Raw genomic sequence first — 10,913 nt, 5'->3', positions numbered from 1 at the left:
GAGAGCTTGTTTAACCAGCCCATAGTGCTCTATGGATACAGCCACACCCCGACTTGGCCAATCCGCTGACCTGTCTTCGCTGTGGGGGTGGTGGTGGTGGTGCTGGGAACTGTATTCTGCTAAGCTATTCTCGAACTCTTTAAACCTCTGCTGGAGCGGTATATTCAGTTTTGGGCCTCATGCTTTAAGGAGGATATCAAAATTGAAAGATGCAATAGAATGGGTACCAGAGATTAAAGGCTTCAGCTACATTAACAGGCTGGAGAAGCTAAGGCTGTTCTACTTAGCATCGAAAGGGTTATGAGCTTGACGGAGTTATTCAAATTCACAAATAGTTTTCTCAGAATGAATATTGTCGAAACTGACTGAAGGGTCAGAAGTTAAAGGACATTAAATTAAAGTGATTGGTAAAGGTATCAGGGATGTGATGAGGAAATTTGTTTTCTGCAGAAAGCTATGAGGATCCAAAATAAGAAAATTCAATGTAACTGGAAAAATAAGATTTGACAATTACTTGAAAGGAACAAATATCAGCCCCCAATTCCTTGCAAGTTTCAACAACTTTTCCCTATAACACACCACCTGATAATTGTAGTAACTCACTTTCCATGCGCCAATTGCAATAACACTCCCCTCGGCACAATCTGTTGCACTTCAACACCTGTCCCATCTCATTTCACTCACTTCCCCCACTTTGGTGTAAGTTTTATTTTTAAACAAGGTAATCTTAGAAATTTATTTTATTTTAAAATAACATATTTAGATCAAAAAGAAATTAATTCTGTATTCTTGATGTCAATGCTGTCTGTACAGCTATCTGTGCTCACAGAATCTTCTGCTGCTTAAGGGTGAAATATGCCCTTTTCTTTCGAAATTCTCTGCTGTTCAAAGCTATTGGCTGGATGATCTTCGATTAGTTTCCTAAATATCTACCACAAAGATATTGGGGTCTTTTATAAATAGTTATGATGTGAAGTTGCGTTGAACAAGGTGTTTCACCAGGGGTATCAATATCTATGGTGATCTCTGGTACCATAAAAAATTGGGCACGGATAGTGGCATTGAATAAGCATTTATCACAATTAACTGTTTTATATGAACATTATATTGCTCAGGCATAAATGTTTAGATTTTTATTAAGCTATTTGGTAACAACAGAAGAATGACCTGAAGTAAGTTGGGGTATGAGATCGCCATGCCATCAGGCCACATGCTATGATGAAATAATTATATAATTATATGTTTGTTAATGGCATATTGATATATTAATGGTGAGACAGCACTGAAAACCCAGATTTGCAGCGATTTCTTCAATCCAGCTAATTGCAGCATATGCTTCTCCTGCCAGCAAGGTGTACAGGGGTGAGGCCAGAACAGTTAAGAGGCAGGTGGTGGGCAAGGTGCTCTCAATAATACAAGCAGACACTATGGAAGAGCCTGCAAAGACCATCAACAAGTGGGCATAATGGAAACAATGCCAAAGGCAGTAATGCAACAGGGGAATGACAGAACCAGTGAGGAGATGGCCAGAGACTGGGAGGGTATCAACAAAACAAGCCTAGTTGTGAAGATTATGATAAGATGACAACCTAGAGCGAATATCTTATTCCTGGAAGCTCTCCACATAGCTTTGAGACAGCAGTGCACTGGACTACATAGCTGTTGACAGTTAGTTCTATGATGGGTGAAAGTCAACTTCAGTTCCTGTTCATCCCTAGTCCAGTCCCAACCTACTTGCATTCCTAAAAACAAGTGAGGGAGCAATTATAGTGCCAGGCAGAGCTATTGGGTCAGACCAGGAAATTGGAAACAAAGTTCTGGCCTCCAGAAAAATGCAAAGGATATTTCCAGGCTTAATGGTAGTCTCTAAGAAGAAATTATTGCAGCCCTCAGGTAATGTAATACAGTTGTTTAAATAACTGAAATTTAAAATTATTTGTCACTTCCCTTCCAGAATTGATTAATTCTTCACTCGCGATGACAGATAAATTTATTTAGTTGCCCCCCCCCCACCACCCATATACACACACACACAAAAAACGGATAGCCTGTCCATACTGGTGAATTAGATGGGTAGCTTTTAATCAACCTCAATTAGAAGCAGGATGGGAAGATAAAGATTGGCTCTTTCCAACCAGAATGTAATCCCGGAGGTACTGAAAGGCATCAAACATCTCCCTGATGTCAAACTGCCTGACTATCCTCCTCCCCACACCATATATCATTGAAGCATATTTTCTGGGCATAAGGTGGTGTTGATGAGTCACACTTATTAATCCAGTGCACTTTCTCAGAAATTAGTGCACAAACACGCAGGTGTACGTCAGTTGATTACTGATATATGATGATCCTCATTTGAATCTGTAACATGTAAGTGCGTCTATAATAAATGCGGCCAGAGATATCACCTGATAAACTGAAAATCAGTTTGAATACATAGTTGTGGTAATATAACCAGTTTTAATGCCATTTACTAATGGCTCCTAGTTCAAAACTGGCCTTCAATTTTCCAGGTCTGAACAGATCATCTGATACTAGTTTTACGAACCACATTATCATTTTTCAAATCATTCATTCATTGCTGTGGGTGTTGCTCGCTAAGCCAGTATCAATTATCCATCCCTAATTCTCGTTGAGTAGGTCTTGATAAACTGCTGCCTTGCACTCCTTGGGTAAAGGGACAGCTACAGTCCTCTTATACCATTGGAGGACCAGCTACGACAATTATTTGGAAGGCCTTGATTTAGGTGGCCAGTGCCCTTTCTCATATTGGGTAGGACCTAAGTATAATATTTAACTACAAATCAAGTGACAATGTAAAGCCCCTCAACATTTTGGTTTCCAATTAGCCAACATTAATCCTACTATTGTTCCACAATTAGTCAACTATTTAACTAATTGTAATTTTCAGTGTAAAATGTAAATCTGCACAAAGCAAATTTTCAATTGCGTTCTTGATTTAGAATGAAAATCTGCGCCAAAATACCCAGATTGTTTAGATATAAAACACAGCAACTCATAACATTTCAGCAAGCAGTTGATGCCTAAAAACTGTGCACAGTTCCAAATATCGTTAAATATCCTGCAACCAAGAATATATATTACATAATTAATTTAGTCACCAATATTTTGTTATGATCTGACAGAACATTTTCAATACCTAACATGGTCAAATGTATTGTGTGCTATAAAAGTGTCAGAGGGTGGGGTAGGAGTGGGTAGCTGAGTCATTTCCTGTCATCTCATGGCTGCAATAATTATTTCATTTCACCTTTTCGAACAGTGAATTACATTACTTGTAATCCAATTTGTGAACATCACTTTCCTTTAAAAGCTGGCAGTTATTCTATAACAGCAAGGAATTACAAGTACACACTTAGGAGGATTTTGGCACCAAAGTATTTCCTACCACTGGAATTATTTCACTGGTATTATTTCACTGGTATTACAGTGGGAACACTACTTACACATCAAAACTGCAATTCTGTTATACATACAGCAAACTAACACTCGTGGAAACTGCTTCAAGTAACTTCCTGGCTTGACTTATGAGGTTATGTTCTAAAACCACGATGTACAGATTTTCTTGTTTGCTTACAGATCTGTTCTTTTGACATTTAATTGTTAATCCAACCAGTTAAATGCAAAAAAGAGAATGTTTTTTATAATCAAGACAAAATAATGGCAACTGACAAGTGGTTTTCAGTACAACAGCCTTAGATTATGGTGCCTGCTCTAAAATGGTTTGAAAACATTAATGCAGTTGATTAAGTGAATTGTTGTGTCAGGGCTTCAGGATCCTGAAGCAATGATGTGCTGATGTCACAGAGTTGCACATCACTGAACATAAGTAGCACAGTGTGAGTGGGGTTCGTAATCTCTTGAAGAATATTTCTCGACACTGGAAGTTTATATTGTCTCAAGAGCACACAGACACGAACACAAAGACAACAGATTACTTCTTGCCTAATATAGCTGTAGGATCAGATACTGGTATATTTATGGGTGCCATGCACAGCAGTATTTAGTATTAATGTATAATAAACAGTTTTACTTTGAAGTCCAAAACGAAAGACATTTCTTGCCTTTTCCTTCTCTCCAGCCAGACTGTTTTTATTCCAAATACATATTGTGTCAAAGCACATTAAAGATTAATCATTTTAATATTGAACTGAAAAAATGTTTTAGTGTTCAATAATAATAGTGTATGTACTTCAAAGTGTGCTGCAGTGAGTAGTCAAATGGGAAGATGTGTAGTCCATGATCAGAAAGAAACAAAAGATGGAAAGAAAAACCCATATATCTCATTTAAACTGCATGTCATGCACTGTCACAGTAATGAATACAAAAAGACCAGTGATAAATGACCATGTGCAGACGGTAAAACACTAATAAGCCAAGCTTACCACTTCAAAGCTTATGACAATAGGGAAAACAGACGAAAGCTGCAGTAAAATTCACATCTTACAATACAGTACAAATATGCAAAAGGCAAACTAAAGCAAGATGTTTTTACCTCCTTACTTGAAGCATATGTTTTCCCTGTGAAAGATAGCACCTATCACATTAACTCACTATAGCACTAACCCATTTTTCATTTATCAGACAGATACTCTATTGGGCTTGGGAGAACAGATAAAGTGAACCTGGGAGCAGATTACAGGTAATAAGCTTAAGCAAATGTTTATGACAACCACATTATAATTAATTACTTCATAGTCACTTGGTAAACATACACTTACACACAAGGTTTTTTTAAAATAAGTGATTTAAGCAGTCCTACCTGCTGGAAAATTTGAACAGCTGCATTGGACATTCAGTACTTCCTCCAACCCAGAATAACAAAGCATTTATTGCAGCCAATACCAGAAAATGATGTATGTCAAATAAGCTGGCAATATATTTTTAATTGAGCAATCTGATTCCTCTTTCCTCCACTGAACAAAGACATTTGTAATCTAAATTAGTTAAAACATTTTCCACAGGCCTATGTTAGAGACCCATTAATTCCTCTTTGGAGTCAGAAGAGTAAAAGAGAATGAAAAAGACTGGCAGACAGTATGCCACCATTGCAGCACTGCTCAATTTAACCAATTTATCTTCATGAGCATTGTCCAATCCTCATTAGTAATGACATAGAGCTCCTTTTGCATCTTACTGTCAAACTGCCAAAATTCTGCAAAGTACCCTTAGCTTGTAGAAAATTTACAATTTCAATATGTTCTGTTAATTCTGTTCTCAGAGAACAAAAATGACAATTGTCACTTTGGATCATTCCTTATATGGAACTAAATAGTATACCATTCAGCTTCTCAAATAAGCCAATTAAAAAAAAGATGTCAACTTCATGTAAATGATGGTCTACTAAAAGGCCTTAAAAATCTATCTGGTCAGCAGTCTTTACCTTCTCCAATGGATATAACAAACAAAATCATGAGTAAAACAAAGATATGTTGAAATATCATTTGTGCCACTGTGTTTTTAATAGTACAAGTTTAAAAACAGGATTAGTCATAATTTCATGAGAGAACCTCTTTCAAATTATTTAATCTAAAACTACTTTCATATAATGGTTACATAATTTCTTAGTTTAAATCATTCTTATTTCAACTTTCTGGAATTCAGCAAATAATATTCCTGTTTTTGTTTTAAAAAACTCACATTGCCAGCAGATTACATTACTGTTAATGGAAGGGTATGTTGGAAATCATGCTGTTTAGTTGTATTGTAACTGCCTGAACAAATTTGATGGATGAGCTTGTCTTTTCTTGTTCATGTTTTCATGGACATGTGTGTGCACATGGAGATCACTGTTGATTATCAGTCACACAGCCGAATACCTGTGTTATGGACCAGATAAAACCCCTTAAAATATATCTAGGAGGTAGCCTAGTCCCTAACTTTGATCTTATTTAAAGGCAAGGGAACTGCGTTCCAGATGTGACTTGATTAGTCTGTTATGAATCATGATTTGGAGATGCCAGTGTTAGACTGGTGTGTACAAATTTAAAAATCAACAGCAGTTTATAGTCCAACAGGTTTATTTGGAAGCACTAGCTTTCTAAGCACTGCTCCATCACGTGGTTGTGGAGTATAAGATCACAAGACACAGAATTTATAACAAAGGTTTACAGTGTGATGTAATTGAAATTATATACTGAATTATATACTGGGAAGTTTGTTGAGTCCCTCTTCTTTTAGCATGACCATGTTGGTTTTAATTATTTCATATGTAAATCCCAGAACTTCTTTTTTAAATTTACATTCTCAAATGAACTTTAACAATAGGTGCTACGTCAGCTCAAATAATGCATTAAAAGTGTGAGGTGCCTTGTGTGGGGCTGTTCAGATTGATTCTATTCCTAAAAAAAAGATTTACAGAATCTTAAATGGATTCATGCAGTTTTTGAGCAAAATAAAATGTAATTCTGCAAGTACAAATTCATCCCACAAACCTATGTGTGTGAGTGTGTTTTGGGGTGGGGGAAATGTTATGAGCATCTGTGAGAGAGTGTGTATATGAGTGTGTGTGAGTGAGTGTAAAGGGATATGAATCAGAGAGAGGGTGGATGTTAGTACGTGTGTGTGTGTTGGGGGAAGGGCATTATGAATACCTGTGAGAGAGAGTGTGTGGGTGAATGTAAAGGGATGGAAGTTTGTGAGAGGGTGGGTGTGAGTGTGTGCGCATACGGGAGTGTGAGAGTGTGTGTGCATGTGTGTGTGTGTGTATGTGTGTGCATGCGGTTCAGTGGGCTCACCTGTTGTGTGGTATAAATCCAAGGTCCTGGTTAAGGCCATCCCCATGGGTACCGAACTTGGCTATCAGTCCCTTTTCATTGTTGCCTGTCCCGAAGTCCGCCTTGGAGAACAGTCACCTGAAGGTCTGAAGTCGAACGTCCTGGAATGCTGAAATGTTCTCTGATTGGGAGGGAACACTCCTGGCTGGCGATTGTTATGCGGTGTCCATTCATCCATTGTCATACCCTCTGCTCAGTCTCACCAATGTACCATGCCTCAGGGCACCCTTGCCTGCAGCATATGAGATAGACAATGTTGGCCAACTCACATGAGTACCTGCCACGTATATGGTAATTGGTGTCCCCACATGTAATGCTGGTCCCCGTATCAATATTCTGACACATCTTGCCGCATCATGGATTTAAAGCAAGACACATTTTGTTCACCCACTGCAGGATGAACAACAACAAAAGAGAGAGGAATTGAAATAACAACTCAATTAGAAAACTTAACTTATTAATAGATACAGTAACTATTAATTAGCTGTTCCAATATCATAACATTCCATAAGCACACCTTTGGAAAAAGGCAAATTCAGAAAACAGATTGTCTCACATGTAACTCCAAACCAGGATGAAAGCACATCAAAAGACAATTCTGAAAGAGAGAAAACTCCAGATTTCAGCTATTGAAATAGATGTGGCAGCTTTTCACATTCTCAGCAGCTTCTGCTACTGAAAGCTAAAACTAAAGATCCTGGTTATGAAGGAGTTTGACCACACCCATTCAGGCTGCTTCTATTGTTCCAACTTTCAAAAAAAAAAGGCCTCGCAAACTGTTAATTTTACTGGCTTCCAAATAGACAGCTTTTTGCCTCTGTCCTAAAACCTCTCTTTAAAAAAAAACAAATAATCTCATAAAGCCACAGTATTGTCACATGTCAAAATACTAGGCTTTAAGCAAAACACAAATTATTCTGCCACCACAGTTAAAATACAAACAAAAAAATTAACATAACTTTAAGTCTATCAAAATATTTAACAAAATAATATTATTTAACAACTGCTCATCAACTATTCCAATATAGCAACATCCCATAAGCACATCCTTGGCAAAGGCAAATTCAGCAAAACAGATTTGCTACATGCTGTCTCCAGTTCAGGCAAAGGAAAACTAGAAGAGTCCAGCAGTAGAGAGAGAATGCATGCTTTTGCATCATCAGAGTGAAAGCCATTTTTGACAGCTTCAATTCCAAAAAACAACAACTTCAACAATCGATAACAAAACTAAAATTTGGGTCTGTGTGAGCCTGACTCCACCAACTCATAATTCTTTTGCCTATATTTAAAAAACAAATCTCAAAGCTATTTACTTCGCTTTCAAATGGAGCAGACACTTTAGTCAGGTTTACAACACCCCTCTTCAAGAGAAATAGGACAGAACAAATACCTCAGTAAGTCACACCATACACTTAAATTTATGCAGAAATATGCAAGTATACAAGGCTGGAAGATCTCTTCAGATCAGTCACAAAGTTCAAGCAAGCATATGCCTATATAGCTCAATACGTTTTTTAAGAAAAGAAATACCTGACATGTTCCCATTTCCTGGGTGGAACACTGTTTCTGGAGGTGATAAGAACACTAATTTAGGTGCAGTGGTAGCATACACAATCCCACGACCTGACGTAAAAATTAGGTTTGGGCTGGAACTTTCATGATTAACCTTCCACTTCACTCCCAGTTGATTCCCTTAATAGCATTAACTCCTTGCCACTGGGATTAATTCAGCCACAAATAGGCATGTCACCTTGTCTGAAAGGTTAACCTATTTGTGAAAAATCACATAATACCAGGTTATAGTCCAATAGGTTTAATTGGAAGCACACTAGCTTTCGGATTCCAATTAAACCAATTAAGCCTGTTGGATTATGACCTAGTATTGTGTGATTTTTAACTTTGTACACCCCAGTCCAACGCCAGCACCTCCAAATCATGACAACCTATTTGTGAGTAGCTTATCAACTGGGTGAAGATGGGGAAGGGAGAGTTCCCTCATCAAGATAATCAGTGCCGGATTGAGGAACTCTGTCTAGAGCAAGGGGATGTCCACAGAGAAACATAGCTATGTCCTTACTTCTAAGTCCTCATTTGGTGAAAGCCCAATTCTGGAAACTTCACAACCTAACCTCCCCCCTCAAAAGTCACTTTCCTTACACCTTACACTTCACTTCTCCTTGGTGATCTTTCAGCAGCAACTACAGAGTTGTCCCTATCACTATCTATGAGCACTCATTGGGTGACTGTCATGTTTGGACCCAGGTGGACATTGTTGACTATGAGATCCTTGACTGGGTTTGTTAACTAGCGTCAACTAGGAAGCATTGGTTGGCCAATGTTTTGCAACTGTATTGTTTAATAAAATATAAACAGGGGTGATAGTGTGGGGGCTAAAAAAATAAATAAATAAATGGGGGAAGCACTACCGCACTTAGGTGGTAGAAAAAAAACAATAAACGGGGGAAAACTGCCCTTTGATGTGAAGGGCAGTGCTTGTCACTGGCCACCCGGGTGTTTTCCTATCTTCCTGGTGGTGGAAATTGAATAAAGATTGGTGCACAAAAAAAAAATAAAATAAAATATAAACAGGGGTGATAGTGTGGGGGCTAAAAAAGAAAAAAAATAAATAAATGGGACATTAAAAAAAAAATAGAAGTCAGTCTTACTGCCCTTTGATGTGAAGGGCAGTGTTTGTCACTGGCCACCTGGGTGTTTTTCTATCTTCCTGGTGGTGGAAATTGAATAAAGATTCGTGCACTTTGTCTTTCACTGTGTCTCACACCTGCACACACACACCATGGGTTCTGGGGATAAAATAAGCACTACCGCACTTAGGTGGTAGTGTAGGGGTTAAAAGAAAAAAAAAGAAAAAAAAATATATATATATAACCAGAACAGGCCCTTTGATGTGAAGGGCAGTGTTTGTCACTGGCCACCTGGGTGTTTTTCTATCTTCCTGGTGGTGGAAATTGAATAAAGATTCGTGCACTTTGTCTTTCACTGTGTCTCACACCTGCACACACACACCATGGGTGCTGGGGATAAAATAAGCACTACCGAACTTAGGCGGTAGTGTGGGGGTTAAAATAAAGAAAAAAAAAACAGGAGATTCACATACACACCATGGGAAAAAAAAAGAAAGAAAAAAATATATATATAAACAGGAGAGCACTGTGTCTCACACCTGCACACACACACCATGGGTGCTGGGGAAAAAAATAAGCACTATCGCACTTAGGTGGTAGTGTAAGGGTTAAATAAAAAAAAGAAAAAAAAAGAAAAAAATATAATCAGGAGAATAAAGATTGGAAAAAAAAATAAACAGGAGATTCTCATACACACCATGGGTGCTGGGGATAAAATAAGCACTACCGCACTTAGGTGGTAGTGTGGGGGTTAAAGGGAAAAGGGAAAGAAAAAAAAGAACAAAAAAAAGAAAACATATATTAAAAAAATAAATAGGGATTCACACAGCACTGCCCTTTGATAAAAAAAATAAAATCTAAACAGGGGTGATAGTGTGGGGGCTAAAAAAGAAAAAAAATAAATAAATGGGACATTAAAAAAAAATAGAAGTCAGTCTTACTGCCCTTTGATGTGAAGGGCAGTGTTTGTCACTGGCCACCTGGGTGTTTTTCTATCTTCCTGGTGGTGGAAATTGAATAAAGATTCGTGCACTTTGTCTTTCACTGTGTCTCACACCTGCACACACACACCATGGGTTCTGGGGATAAAATAAGCACTACCGCACTTAGGTGGTAGTGTAGGGGTTAAAATAAAAAAAAAATAAAAAAAAATATATATATATATAACCAGAACAGGCCCTTTGATGTGAAGGGCAGTGTTTGTCACTAGAAAAAAAAATAAAAATAAAATATAAACAGGGGTGGTAGTGTGGGGGCTAAAAAAGAAAATAAATAAATAAATGGGACATTAAAAAAAAATAGAAGTCAGTCTTACTGCCCTTTGATGTGAAGGGCAGTGTTTGTCACTGGCCACCTGGGTGTTTTTCTGTCTTCCTGGTGGTGGAATTTGAATAAAGATTCGTAAAAAAAATAAATAAATAAAATATAAACAGGGGTGTTAGTGTGGGGGTTAAAAAAGAAAAGGGAAAAA

The sequence above is a fragment of the Chiloscyllium plagiosum genome, chromosome 13, assembly GCF_004010195.1.
Source record: "Chiloscyllium plagiosum isolate BGI_BamShark_2017 chromosome 13, ASM401019v2, whole genome shotgun sequence".
Taxonomy (NCBI): Eukaryota; Metazoa; Chordata; class Chondrichthyes; order Orectolobiformes; family Hemiscylliidae; genus Chiloscyllium; species Chiloscyllium plagiosum.
Note: the sequence above shows the minus strand (reverse complement) of the source record.